The following is a 15,447-nucleotide window of genomic DNA, read 5'->3' as shown; positions in this document are numbered from 1 at the left end:
TAAGAAAATTGGAGAGAATCTGGCTAAAAACAAACAAAGAATCAGACAAGACAAACTGGAAACAAAAAATGAAAATATACAAAAATCTGATCAAAGAAAAACGCACTAAGCATTATGCGAAAAAAATTGGTACATCAAAAATAAACAGCAAAGAATTGTTCAAACTAGTAAAAACAATAACCGATACAACACAAATACTGAAAAAGGACAATGAGCCCACCCCATCGGCACAAACCCTAGCCAACTACTTTCAAAATAAAATCGCGGAGTTAAGAGCAACTCTACCCACAACCACAACAAATGCTCTTCATTACCTCGAACCCCATGACCAAGACACCAGAGTAGACATGATATGGGACCACCTCGATTACCCTGACTGGCATCAGTTCCTAAACTTATTCAATAAGTACACCAAATCTAACTGCCTACTTGACGCATGTCCCCCAAAAATCATGACAGTTGCCCCTCCAGAATTTAAAAAGGAACTATTCGCATGGCTAACATCCGCCCTCACAAGCGGAACATTAAACAAAAAAATGGGTCACATACTAATCACCCCAATCCCCAAAGATCGGAAAACCTCTTCAGCTCTGACATCCAATTTCAGACCCATAGCAAGCATTCCCCTCTTTACAAAGATACAGGAAGGATTGGTCAACCTTCAACTAGTAAACTACCTGGATAAATTTAACATCCTTAGTGAACACCAATCAGGATTCAGGAAAGGATACAACACAGAAACTGTCTTAGCCTCCTTACTGAATCACCTTTATGATCTCTTTAGCAAGGGCAAAAGCACACTGATCCTACAATTAGACCTCAGCAGCGCGTTCGACTTGGTAGACCATGAAATCATGCTGCTGTGCCTTGAAGTAATGGGAATCTCTGGAAAGGCAAAGAAATGGTTCCAAGAATTCCTAATAAACAGATCCTACCAAGTAATCAGCAACGAAAACTACTCCAAACCATGGAAAAACCCTTCAAGCGTACCTCAAGGTTCCCCCCTATCGCCCACCCTTTTCAATATCTACATTGCCTCCTCCTACAAAAACTCAACTTAATACACTACATTTACGCAGACGACATATCCATTATAATCCCCATAAATGACATCACAAAAGAAATTGTAGACAACCTCTCAAACATAATGACCGAAATTGACAAATGGACCACTAATTTCAAACTAAAACTAAACGCAGAGAAAACAAAAGTCTTTCTGGCTAGTCCTAATGACAAAATCACGAGAACATCGATAAAAATAAACAATCACGAATACCCAATTTCCAAAAACATAAAAATACTCGGTATCACCCTAGACATTCATCTAACTATGACTGATCACACAAACTCACTAGTGAAAAAATGTTTTTACATGCTATGGAAACTAAGGACCATAAAAAAATACTTTGACCCGACGTCATTCAGGTTGCTGGTACAGGCACTGATCCTATCCATTCTTGACTACTGCAACATCATCTACCTGGGCATCCCACAAAAAAACAATTAAAAAACTGAGATTAATACAAAACACCGCCGTTCGCCTAATTTTCGGACTAAGAAAAAACGATCACATCAGCCCCTACTATAAAAAACTGCATTGGCTTCCAATAGATGCGCGAAAACTATTCAAATTTGCATGCACCTGTTTCAGGCAAGCCTGGGGACTAGCACCTTCATACCTGCAAACTCACTTCATCCTGCACAACCCCGCACGAGCAACCAGAAACAATAACTTCTTTGCATACCCAAAGATTACAGGCTGCAGATACAAATCATTCCTGGACAGAACCTTTAAGTTCCAAGCAAGCAGACAGCAAGTTTGGCTGAAAAACTACATAAACGAACCCAATCTGTCTTACAGTGCCTTCCGTAAATCGATCAAAACCGCCCTATTCGCTAAATTCATTGACTAAAACTGTCCCCTTCCTCACGAGGACCCTCCCTCACTAGGACTCCCCTCCCCTTAAACGCCTTTTTCTTCCTCTCAAGAAGCTCCTCATCTATCCAGATTTCCTCTACTCGTAGAACTCCTACTCATATGTAAGCTCTAAAGTATTCAGGTATTCATTACCCATAGAACTCCAATTAGCACGTTAGTTTCCCATTAGACTATTATATTGTATTAGACACATTGCATGGTATTGTATCTAGTCTTATTGTATTGTATTGTATTTAGACTCACTGTATTGTACTGTACTATTTTGTATTGTTATTGTATGTAGACTTATTGTTTTGTATTAAGACCTTTTGTTATTCGCTGAATGTCCAGCCTTCTTACAATGTAAACCGCCTAGAAGTCGCCTGACTATGGCGGTATAGAAAAATAAAGTTATTATTATTATTATTATTATTTGCATGAAATATCCTGTGAGGGGTGGATACTTATTGGCCTTTGACTTGAAATCGCTGACCATAATGATTAAAATGACATTTGCAGGAAAAGGTAGTGATTTTACAGTAAACAGGATACACATATAGTATGACACAAATATTGTAAACCAATTAATGAACTAATAAGTGTGATGATGTGTGTAAGTAACCAATAAAAACGAATCATATGATACGTGCCAACGTGGCCTTTGACTACCAAGAATTATATAAAAATAGCTTTTCTGATCATGTAAGCAGGACAGACACGAGATCTCAGGTCTGATGATCATATGCTCTGTTACTCTATATGCTGAAAGATTTATCCTTGTAAGCTGTTACTGACTTATTAATAAAATACTTATTATTCAAGAACAGTATATTGAGTGTGAGGTCTCTCATTGAGTGTAGGCCTCTAAACAGCTGGGCCACACCACCTTGTCATGATGGAATACTGTAAAAGGTGGATCCGCCACTAAAGCTTGTAGTTCACTGAAACGTCTAGCAGAGGTGAATGCAATGAGAAAAACTACTTTCCAAGTAAGATATTTAAGATGAGCCAAATCTATTGGTTCAAATGGAGGTTTCTTAAATGAGTAAGAATCAGATTGAGGTCCCAAACCACCGGAGGCAGCTTGAGAGGTGAACTGACATTGAAAAGTCCTTTCATAAATCTGGAAACCACAGGATGAGCAGAGAGAGGTTTCCCTTCAATAGGCTGATGAAAAGCAGCAATGGCACTTAGGTGGATTCTAATAGATGTGGATTTGAGACCAGAGTGAGATAAGTGCAGGTGGTAATCCAAAACTGAAGACAAGGAGGTAGATTGTGGCTCCTTGTGATGAGTAGTACACCAAGCAGAAAATCTAGTCCATTTCTGAGTGTAACACTATCTAGTAGACGGCTTCCTGGAAGCCTCTAGAATGTCCTGTACAGATTTGGAGAACTGTAGAGTGGCAGTTAGGTTAAGAGGTACAAAGTGTAGAGACTACAGGTTGGGATGGAGTAGAGACTCTTGACTCTGTGTAAGCAAAGAGGGAAATACTGGCAGAAGTAGGGGCTCCTGGTGTTGAGTTGAAGTAGAAGGGAGTACCACGGTTGTCTGGGCCACCGAGGAGCTATCAGAATCATGGTGGCATGTTCCTTCTTGAGTTTGACAAGAGTCTTGAGAATCAGAGGGAATGGAGGGAACGCATAGAGAAACTGATTCGTCCATTCCAGAAGGAAAGCATCTGCCACGAGGCAATGAGGAGAGTATATCCTGGAGCAGAACTGAGGCAGCTTGTTGTTGTGGGGAGACGTAAAAAGGTCTATCTGAGGAGACCCCCATTGAGCAAACACTTGATGTAGAGGCGAGGAATTGAGTGTCCATTCGTGAGGTTGTAGAAGATGACTCAATTTGTCCACCAGTTTTGCTGCCCTTGAATGTAGACAGCTCTGAAGAACTGCCCAATTCCAAAGTTTCAGAGCGTCTTGACACAGAGAGAGAGAGCCCGTACCTCCCTGCTTGTTGACATAGTACATGGTTGACTGTACGAACAAGGACTATGTGGTTGTGAAGAAGATGTTGAAAAGCTTTGAGAGCATTGAAGATCGCTCTAAGTTCCAACAGATTGATGTGACATTGACGAGCCGTGCTGGACCAAAGGCCTTGAGTACGGAGACCATTGAGATGAGCCCCTCAAGCGTAGGTTGAAGAATCTGTTGTGAGAATCTTCTGATGAGGGGGCGTGTGGAATAGGAAACCTCTGGAAAGATTGGAAGAGAGCATCCACCAGTGGAGAGACTGTCTCAACGAAGGAGTTACTGTAATATGTTGAGAGAGTGGGTCGCAAGCTTGCTGCCACTGAGATACCAGGGCCCACTGAGGAATTCTGAGGTGAAGTCTGGCAAAAGGAGTCACGTGAACTGTAGAAGCCATGTGACCAAGAAGAACCATCATTTGTCTTATCAAGATTGATGAGAGGGAAGACACTTGTTGGCAAAGGTATATGAGAGCGTCCTGACGTGATTGAGGCAGGAATGCTCTGAGTTGAACAGTGTCCAGTATGGCTCCAATAAACTGTAGAGTTTGAGAGGGATGTAACTGAGATTTTGGAAAATTGATTTCGAACCCCAGACTTTGGAGAAACGTAATAGTCCATTGGGTCGCTACATTAACCTCCTGTTGAGACTACGCTTTGATGAGCCAGTCATCCAGATATGGAAAGACCTGAAGACCCTGCGTCCGCAGGGCTGCGACTACCACAACCAGGCACTTCGTGAAGACCCTGGGGGATGAGGCGAGTCTGAAAGGAAGAACTCGGTATTGAAGATGGAGATTCCCCACCCGAAATCTCAGGAATCTACGAGAGGCTGGATGAATTGGAATATGAGTGTAAGCCTCTTTGAGATCTAGAGAGCATAACCAATCCCCCACAAATCAGATTACAGAACTCATTGATGAATTTCCGGAAAGCAGAACTAAAATTACTACTGCAATCTACCCCTCTCCCCCTTAACCTCCCCCTCTCTTCTACCCTCTCTTCTCCACTCTGAACCTTTACTTAAATTGCTGTATAGTCCATTTGTAACCTGTACTTAAATTGCCTTATAGTACTTGTACTTAAACTACTGTATAGTCTTTGTATTATCCAAATGTACTCCACTGTGAATGTTTGCTTGTAAGCCATTCTGAGCTATTGGGAGGACGGAATAGAAATCTAAATAAATAAATAACCAATCCCCTTGATCCATCGGGGGTAAAGTGTTGGAAGAGAGAGCATCCAAAACTTTTCTTTGACAAGAAATTTGTTGAGGGCTGCAAGATCCAGAATAGGTCGTAAATCCCCCATCTTCTTTGGGACTAGAAAATAACGGAAATAAAAACCCGTGTCCCATTGGTTCTTGGGAACCTCCTCGACAGCTCAAAGGCAAAGAAGAGCCTGAGCCTCCTGAAGAAGGGGTAGTTGCGACAAACTGGAAGGAAACTCTCTTGGAGGGAGATCTGGTGGCACTTGAAGGAATTGAAGTGAGTTACCCTCCCAAATGATGGCGAGAACCCAGAGCTCTGATGTAATCTGTTCCCACTGATGGAGCCGACCTCCCATGGGTAAGAGAGAAGTCTGATGGATGTAGGTGGATATTATGCTCAGGCTTAGATTGTCAAAAAGACTGCCGGCTTAACTGCAACAGGAGTCTGAGGTTTTTGTTGATGCTGTTGCTGCTGTTGTATTCTAGGCAGAGGCCTGGAAAAAGCTGGAATAGACTTTTGAGGGTAACGATGTGGAGGTGGCTTATAAGGCTGGAGGTTTAGTCTTAGGCCGCACCAAAGATGCAAATGTTCTGACAGACGCTTGGTAGCAGCCTCGATGGAACTGTCAAAAAGCTCATTACAAGGTAAATTAGCGAGACGGTCTTGCAAGTTGGGATCCATGTCTACAATGCTTAGCCAAGCCAGACGGTGCATTGCCACAGGAAAGGCAGTGACCCTGGAGGACATCTCAAAGGCATCATAAGTGGCTTGGAGCATGAAAAGACAAATTTGTGAAAGGGTCTGCTGCAGTTGTTGAAATGCAGGTAGCTGATGCACAGCCAAGTCAGGAAAAAAGTAGGGCATGGTTTTAATGCAGTACTTTAAGTAAGAAGTAAAGATGAAGTTGTAATTCAGGATTCTATTTGCCATCATGGAATTTTGATATAGACGTCGTCCAAATTTATCCATGGTGCGTCCCTCCCTGCTCGGAGGTTTTGCAGCTTTGTAGGATTAGATTTTTTAAGAGATGATTCCACCACCAAGGATTGGTGAGACAATTGTGGCTTCTCAAACCCCTTGCAAGGAACCATATGGTAACAAGAGTCCATTTTAGAGGGAATAGCCGGAATTGAATAAGGAGTTTCGAGATTCCTGAGAAAATTTTGTTTCAACACAGGATTCGTGGGAAGTCTCAAGGTTTCCTTTGGCAGATGAGGCAGCTCCATTTCAGCCAAATATTCAGGACAGGACTGAAGGTCGAGCTGAAGAGCCTTACTCATATCAAAGATGAATCTTGAAAAAGATGTCGACTTTGAGGCTGAAGACTCCTCAGGAGGTGAAGAGAAGCGAGACCTAGGTGCCGCTGAGTAGGATGGAGAAACTTCCCTGGAGTATTGAGAAGGCATGTTTGTATCCAACGTAAGAGTCACAGAAGAAGCTCCGCTGTATGATATAGGTGGAGTCAGAGAGTGCTTACGTTTAAGAAGCCTCGATGGAGAAGTCCCAGGCGTATGAGGGATTGAGAGCCTCGACTCAAGCCTCGTACTCAAGGGAGGAGTCCTCGACCTGGACGTGCCTCAAGGTGGAGACGCAGGAGATGTCGAAGGCTTCAGAAGTTGAGACCTATGCCTGGGCTTCGAAGGGGTCTCGATGGGCCTCGACAATCAAGATATAGGCGACTCTGTACTCCTGTGAGGCTCTTTACTCCTACAAGGGGACTCTTTACTCTTCTTCGAAACCAGGAATCTCGAGGACGAGGTATATTTCGACTGATGCCTCGATCGAGGTTTGTCCATCTCTTCACCAATAGGATGAGTATCTGGAGACTCGAACCTGGAAGGACGAGGCGAGGAGTCACTGGAGGACAATGGTCGAGACCTACGAGGCTTGTCTCAAGGTGCCTCGACAGTATGCTCAGGCCGGCCCGCAGGGAGCAGGGTCAGGCAGGTGCAAGCTAGACCAAGACTGAGGTAATCTGCGTGGTCAATATGGCTTTCAGCATGTCCTTGAAGACAGGCACCGAGACCAATGGATCTGGTCTAATAGGTGCAGCAGTGCGCTCCATTGAGGGCAACCTCGAAGATGAGTATTCCCTATATTTGGAGGCACACTTGGATGGTGGTCTTGTAGAGGCCCGCACGACTGTACTCATTGCCTGGATTGCCTGAGACTCAGCTGGAGACTTCTTAGGTAGCGTATCTGTGGAAGGGAGACTTTCCTGAGGACGGAACCTTAAGAGGTACAGCAGACGAGGCCTTCGAGGTCGAGGGCGACTTGCTCGAGGTCAAGGTCTTAGAAGACGAGACTGCCACTGGGGTCGAGGACGAGGTCAAGGCCTTCTCCACAGACTGTTCCATAGGGCCAAAAAGCTCAAGAATTTTGGCACGACATCTGCGAAGCACTCTTTTCTGAAGGGTAGCACAGCATGGGCAGGACTCAGGTCCTAAGCACTTTATACACCAACAATGGGAGTCGGTTAAGGAAATGACCCGGCCACACTGGCTACACCTTTTAAAACCGGTAAGAGGCTGGGACATAGACAAAAAAAAATCAGCTGCAGCTGAATGAGGGCCTAAGCCCAAGTTCCGCCAGACTAAGACCAACGGAAAAAAAATTAAAACTTGTTGGTTTTTTTTAAAGATGCACCACACAGCGACTTGTAAAATAAATAAAAGAAATAAAAAAGGAATAAAGCCGCGGTGCAAGAAGGCAACTTGAAGAAACGGCAGAGCTGTAGAAAAAGGGCTTCTTGGCTCTGCAGAAAACTAAGAACTGAGGAGATGCGCGGCCTGACTCGGGCGGGAAGGCACTTGTGCATCCACAGTTCAGCACTTGCAAGCTCTTAAAAGATCTTCAAGCTAGTCTGCTTACGAGGCTGTCTGCTGCGGGGCTCCGTGGATGACGTCACCCACATGTTGAGAATATGCTGCCTGCTTGTCCTGGGATAACTCGTTGTACCACATTTTCCGGCAGCGTCTGAGCTATCAGAGCCTTATTTTCTGCTCAGTGCATGAGGGCTGATTGGCTCAGGCACTGACAGGAAAGTAAGGTTTGACAGCTCAGACACTGCCTCCTGGCCCCAGCAAATTTAAAAAATAAAAGACCCTCAAATCAAAGATTGGCAGGAGGGATACCCACTCCCTCTCATCGCAGCCATCACCATCACCCACCCCCTAGCAGGAAAATGCCAACTCTCTCCCCCCACTTCTGTCACCCCCCCCCCGACAACCTGCCAACATCCCCAGCAGGAGGGATGCCCACTCCCTTATGTTGCTGCCATAGCCCACCACCCTGACAAACTTCCAACACTCCCAGTGGGAGGGATGCCCACTCTCTCCCATTGCCACTGTCACCCACCCTCTAACAAACTCCCTCCTGCCGCTGAGATCCCCACCTCCATGTACCCCAACATACCCATGCCCCCTGTACCTTTAGCATGAAGGCTGACCGGAGGGATGCCTACTCCCTCTGGCCAGCAGGCCTACCTCCTCAAAATGGTGGGCCTGCCCCTTCCCAGTGCATCCTGGGATGCGCCAGGAAGAAGTCTAAGGCTCTGATGGGAGGGGTCTTAGGTGCCTTAGGCCCATCCCAGGCATATCCCAGAATACACTGAAAAGGGGCCCAAGTCCCTGATTGGCCTAGGCAATTAAGGTCTCTCCTATGGGAGGGCCAATCAGAGACTTAGGCTCTTCCCCGGGGAGGGGTCATCCCTCCTGCCGATCATGTAGAGGGGGAGGGAGCTGGGTTGTGAGCATGCACCAGGCACAGTTTCTCCTGTTCTTTACTGGCGATTCTCCATACAGTTATTATGCTGAGAATCGCCTGTAAAATAAAAATTGCTCCCATTGCGGCCACAACATTGACCCGCTGGATTTTACCAGCGAGTTTTGAGATTTTCCCCTAGGTATCTACTGGCCTTCTTAAACTAGGTGCCCCCTTATAAAATTACTCCAGCATATTGCCCCATTTCTGTATCCCATTAGGCTCCTACTTCAACCCTGACAAAGCAACTACTTGTTCTTCACAGCTTTCTCTATGTTATCTCATTCCTGTAACTGGAGGCCTGTGGGGTCAATCACAGACACTTGATGTATCTTTGTCTTGCATGGCCTTCTGTTTATAGGATGGCAGACTGGGGCAGTCCCATGACCACCCAAGTGAGATATGTTGGCACAACCCCCTGATCTCCAAATATATAAATCATAGACTACTAAACACATCAATGTATGGAAACTCAAGTGTTTGTATTTTCTTTATGATCCTGTATTAGCAACCCAGGGGAAAAAGAATTCAAGTGCTCACAGTTTCCGGATGTTAGATGAATCTTGTCTGGTCACCTTCTTGTGAGCTATCATTAGTCTTTTTTTTTTTTTTTAAACCTTTTTTTGTTTGTTTGTTTTTACTACACATAATTTTATTTGTTTGCTCTTATTTTTATGTTTTTTCTTTTTATTTTCACGTGCTGCTTATTAGCTACTACTAATTCAGCGACTTCCGCTAAAATATTGACTCAGATCAGTCACGATTTTCAGGCTAAATAAGTTAGGTATTACTGGAACTGTCCTAGTGCATGGCTGACTGAATTTCTATGCGAATGATCATACAGAGTACAGAAGAAAGATTTTTGACAACCAGAGTGTGGTGTTCCACAGGGCTCACTCCTCTCTCCTTTATTATTCAACATATATCTAAGTTCATTAGGAGATTACCTAAATTCTTTGTCTTTATGTATTGTCGAATGTTGATGACATCTTTCTGCTGTGCCCAGTTCTGGATTCATACTCCAAAATACAGTGGTACCTTGGTTTGCGAGCATAATTCGTTCCAGAAGCATGCTCATAATTCAAAGTGCTCATATATCAAAGCAAAGTTCCCCATAAAAAATAATGGCAACTTGGATAATTCGTTCCACTGACAATACAATATATCGCTCCTCCTCCCCCCCGACCCAACTCATATCCCTTCCAACACTTCTCCCACTGCTGTCCTCCACTTTGAACATCCCCACCCCCAAGGCCAGCCGGGAAACCAGCTTTGCTTCTCCCCCGAGGCCACCGACTCTGCTCCTTCCGTTCACAACCATCATACTGCTGTCCACCTCCTCCCCCCACTGACCGGCCCTGTGCTTACAGCGCCGGTGCTGGTTCCATGCTGGGCTGCTGCGGGGCCTTGAGCATCTCGGATCTCATGAGAATCTCAGAGAGGGTGAGAGCTAGAAGGCCTAGAGCATGCGCAGATGCTCAAGGCCTCGCAGCAGCCCAGCATGGAATCAGCGGCAGGCACTTTCAGCATCGGCGCACGGGTAAGCACAGGGCCGGCCAGTGGGGGGAGGAGGTGGACAGCAGTACTAATGGTTACGAAGGGAAGGAGCAGCGCCGGTGGCCTCGGGGGAGAAGCGAAGCCAGTTCTCAGGGTGGCATGGTGGCAGCTCACTCATCGAATCAACGCTTGGTTTGCGAGTTAAAGTTTGCTCAAGTGTTTTGTTCATTTTGCAAAACATTCATAAAATGAGATAATTTCCTCAAATTAAAGAAGCAGAAAATCTACACTCCTCCCTCCGTATTCGCAGGGGTTAGGGGCAGAGCCAACCTGCGAATAAGGAAAATTTGCAAATAACCTTTGGGCTGACTCTGACCCATCCCTGGACCTTACCTGGTGGGCTGTGCAGAACCATGCTGTGCACCTGTGCAGTGAGTTCCTGTGGTCTCACGAGACTACAACGGGAGTTCCTGCTGTAGTCTTGTGCGACCACGGGAACTCACAGCAGGGGTGCACAGCACGGCTCAGAACGTTTAGGAAGATCGCTCCTGCCCCGCGTAACCGCTAGACCATCAGGTAAGGTCCATGCATGAAGCTGCCACTGGAGCTGTGTCCACAGCTGAGGGCACAGCCCTGGGGTGGCTGCTCATCTCCAATCACCTCCTCGCCCCAATCCAAGTCCCTGGTCGATGCGGGCTGCCTCTAAACGATTCTCTAGGGTAGGGGCCCAGGCAAAAAAAATCACGAATAGTCGAATCCGCAATTGCTGAAACCGCAAATAGGGAGGGAGAAGTGTAAACTCATCTGGTTGGTCAATTAAAAATTCATTCCTTGCAAATGTTTCAAACTATCTACTAGTGAAACTCTCCAAATTGAAAATATTTCCAAAGTATTAGGTGTCATTCTAGACTCGGGTCTACCTATGAAGAATCAGGTAAATTTGTTAGGACTGTATTCCATGGGTTACGCCAGTTGCAAAGAATTAAAATATATTTAGACCACACTAGTTTTCGCATCATAACTCAAGCTACGTATATTGCTGCCTCAAATTGACTACTATAACTCACTATATGAGGGCATTACAAAGAAGCTTCAGAACAGAATACAGCTTTTGCAAAATACAGAAGCCAGACTGATTACAGGGCTAAAAGAATTGAAAGAATAACCCCTATACTGCATGAGATGCACTGGCTACCAGACCAATACAGGACCAAATTCAAATTTCCTTGTATTATTTTCAAGGCACTGACTGGAAAAAGTTCATCATCATTAATTTAAAACTGTCATCTACTTCATAACACAGGCTCCTGATTTATCCTACATTCAGATATGTCAAAAACAAAAGACATGAAACCACCTTTCAATACCTGGGAGATAAAATCTGAAATGATCTAACAGAAATTAGAACTATTTACAATTTCGCAAATTACTGAAAACCTAGTTCTTTGAGAAACTAGGATCTAACTGAACTAGAAATATGCCTTTAAGTTTCTTTCCATAAACTTTTCTGGAGCCATACCGGTTGAGGCAAGGATTACTTTCTGTTACATAAAGAAATTAATCAAGCATTACCTTGTGATTCTTCAGTCAAAATAATGAGGCAAAGACCGTCCCCTGTGTAGGCTCTTGGATGTATGTTTTAGTGCTATGTTTCTTGCTCTCCACACCAATTTATTCAGACTTGAATCACTCACCTGCTTTTACGAACATCAAAGTTCAGAAACTTTTCTCCGATCTTGAGAAACAGAATCTAGTGTTTGTACCGTAAAGTAAACTGCCACTGCTCCCCAGTGTTTGTCGTTTCCTAGTAACCTGGATTCCAAACTCTTTCCTACTACTTGTGTATTATAACCATGGAAACTGAGCAACTACATGACACTGGTCACATCATAGCTGTGCAGCAGCTTTCTGATGTCAACTAGGGAGGCAGTGGAGAATTTTTGTTGTATTTTCTGCTTGAAGAGAGACTGTCTGACAAATACTGTTATTCTTTTAATTCTCTTTCAACATTACACTTCTCCCTCCCGATTCGCGGGTTTGACTTGCGACTTTGGTTATTTGCGAGATTCTAAACCCGGAACCATCCCCGCCTCCCGGACCTCCATACAGCTTACCTGGCGGGTCTAGTGGGGCAGCAGCGCTCTTCCTACGCTCCTGCCCCGTACAGAGCCATCCACAAAAATGGAAACGCATGGCAGCCATTTTTGTGGACGGCTCTGCACGGGGCAGGAGTTTAGGAAGAGCGCTGCTGCCCCGCTTCACCGCTAGACCTCCAGGTAAGCTCTATAGAGGTCCAGGAGCCGGGGGTGGGTCGAAGTCGACCCTAAAAGTTATTCTGCTACAATAGCTACATACAATAAGGATTCTGCTGTGTATTTGCATACTTTGAATATCAAATGTTAATGTAGTTTACATAATAAAAAGTTTTTAATCATGCTTGTGTGTGTATGTATATATATATATATATATACACTAGTTTTTTAGCCCATTACATTAACGGGTGCTAGAATAGATGTGTAGACTTAGGCATTTCTTTATGTCAGTCTTTCTCGCTCTCTCCCTGCCCCCCTTTCTTTCTCGCTCTCCCCCTTGTCCAGCAGTAGCCCTTCTCCCTTCTTTTTACCTACCCATATTCCCATTTCTCATTTTATCTTTCCTATTTCCACCTTTTTCACCCCATCCAGCATCAGAGTACTTGTTCCATTGTTGGCGTTCTGGTGTCTTCTCTGCCTTGGGCCTGGGCCGGCTATTGTGGGTCAGGATTGCTGGGGGGTTCCCTGTGGGACAGGCCGGGGTGCAGGTCAGCAGAGGGGGGGGGGAGTTCTGGGTGGCAGCGCGAGTTCACTCTGGTGCAGGGAGCTGGTGTCTGTGGAGCTCGGTGTCTGGGGTTGTTGGGTAGGTGCTCCGGGAAGAGTGGGATGGTTGGCGGGCCTTTTTGGAGGTTGAGGCAGGGACCCATGCAGTCAGCAGCGTAACGCTTGCAGCATTGCCAATGGAGGGTGATGAGGAAACCACTGCAGGCAGAGTTCTATTCTGCACATGCAGGGCCACGGAAGAACAGATCAAGGACTCAGGGATCATGCCGTTTGAAGTGCGCATGCACGCTAAGGGTTTTATTATAGCAGATATTTTTTTTTTTCTGGGCAGGAGAATCTTTGTGCTGGGGAATAAGGATTCTGGGATAAAAGATAAGATCTCAAGATGGGGATATAGGGGAATTATTATACCTAGGATCTTTTGAATCTGGGATTGATATGGACTGGCAGGGGGCTGCATGCGAAGATTATCTCCCTGGTCATTCTCTTAATTGGCATAATAGGAGGTGCACACAAAATGTTTCTCCCATCCAGAAAGAATGAAGGGAAACAGAACGAAAGAAAGGGGGGACAGAGAGATAGAAAGAAAGGGAGGCAGGGAGATTAGAAAGAAAGAAAGGAGAGGGGGCAGGGAGAGAGGAAGAAAAAGTTGGGGGAGGGAATGAGGTCTGGACAAGAAGAAGCATACAGGAGGCTGAAAGAATGGAAGAAATATTGGATGCACAGTCAGAAGAAGAAAGTGCAACCAGAGACTCATGAAATCACCAAAGGTGGAAAAATAATTTTATTTTAAATTTAGTGATCAAAATGTGTCCGTTTTGAGAATTTATATCTGCTGTCTATATTTTGCACTATGGCCCCCTTTTACTAAACCACAATAGCGGTTTTTAGTGCAGGGAGCCTATGAGCGTCGAGAGCAGCGCAGGACATTCAGCACAGCTCCCTACGCTAAAAACTGCTATCATGGTTTAGTAAAAAGAGAGGGGGTATATTTGTCTATTTTTGTATGGTTGTTACTGAGGTGACATTGCATAGTCATCTGCCTTGACCTCTTTGAAAAAACTCTGGAATATAAATGATAATTAGCATTTTATCTGAATACAGTGTGATTTGTGTTTTTTAAAATTTTATTGTTGGTAGATCATTTTGGCTTAGTCATTTTAAAAGTAGCTCGCAAGCCCAAAAAGTGTGGGCTCCCCTGGTATAGAGTGTGGTACAATAGTCTTTGAATATCATAAAAACATAAAAATAGCCTTTCTGGATCAGACCAATCATCCATCAAGCCTAGTAGCCCATTCTTATGGTGGTCAATCCATGTCCCTAGTATCTGGCTAAAACCCAAGGAGTAGCAACAATACATGCTAATGATCTAGGGCAGGGGTAGGGAACTCCGGTCCTCGAGAGCCATATTCCAGTCGGGTTTTCAGGATTTCCCCAATGAATATACATTGAAAGCAGTGCATGCAAATAGATCTGCATATTCATTGAGGAAATCCCGATTGGAATACGGCTCTCGAGGACCGGAGTTCCCTACCCCTGATCTAGGGCAAGCATTGACTTTCCCATGTCTTTCTCAATAACAGACTAAGGACTTTTCCTCTAGGAAATTGTCCAAACCTTTCTTAAAACCAGCTACGCTATCCACTCTTACCACAACCTTTGGCAAACTATTCTCTGAGTGAAAAAATTTCCTCCTATTGGTTTTAAAAGTATTTCTCTGTAACTTCATCAAATGTCCCCTAGTCTTTGTTATTTTTGACTGAGTTAAAAATCGATCCACTTATATCCGTTCTATTTCACTCAGGATTTTGTAGAATTCAATCATATCTCCTCTCAGCCGTTTCTTTTGCAAGCTGAAGAGACCTAACCTTTTTAGTCTTCACTCATACGAGAGGAGTTCCATCCCCTTTATCATCTTGGTCGCTCTTCTTTGAACCTTTTATAGTGCTGCTATATCTTTCTTGAGATAAGACTACCAGAATTGAACACAATATTCCAGGTGAGATCACACCATGTAGCAATACAGGGACATTATAACATTCCTAGTCTTGTTAAGCATCCCTTTTAATATTTCCTAGCATCATGTTTGCTTTTTTGGCCGCTGCCGCACATTAGGCAGAAGGTTTCATTGTATTGTCTACGATGACACAGATCATTTTCTCTGAATCTAAGCCCCAAGCTAGACCCTAGCACCCGGAAACTGTGATTTGGGTTATTCTTCCCAATGTGCATCACTTTGCATTTGTCCACATTAAATTTCACCTGCCACTT

At 44.5% G+C, this 15,447-nt stretch overlaps 1 protein-coding gene across 1 annotated transcript in view; it reads right to left on the bottom strand.

Annotated features, from left to right (window-relative positions):
- The window catches only part of LOC117347325 (dynein heavy chain 6, axonemal-like), a 2,502,256-nt gene extending 2,491,455 nt beyond the window's left edge, over positions 1-10,801 (bottom strand). Inside the window, 1 exon segment of the mRNA XM_033918113.1 lies at positions 10,754-10,801. The gene's annotated coding sequence lies outside the window, so the exon portion shown is untranslated.
- Positions 10,802-15,447: the final 4,646 nt, after the last annotated feature.

Source organism: Geotrypetes seraphini, chromosome 1, assembly GCF_902459505.1.
Source record: "Geotrypetes seraphini chromosome 1, aGeoSer1.1, whole genome shotgun sequence".
In the NCBI taxonomy this organism is placed as follows: domain Eukaryota; kingdom Metazoa; phylum Chordata; class Amphibia; order Gymnophiona; family Dermophiidae; genus Geotrypetes; species Geotrypetes seraphini.
Note: the sequence above shows the minus strand (reverse complement) of the source record. Positions and strands in the feature narration are given on the sequence as shown.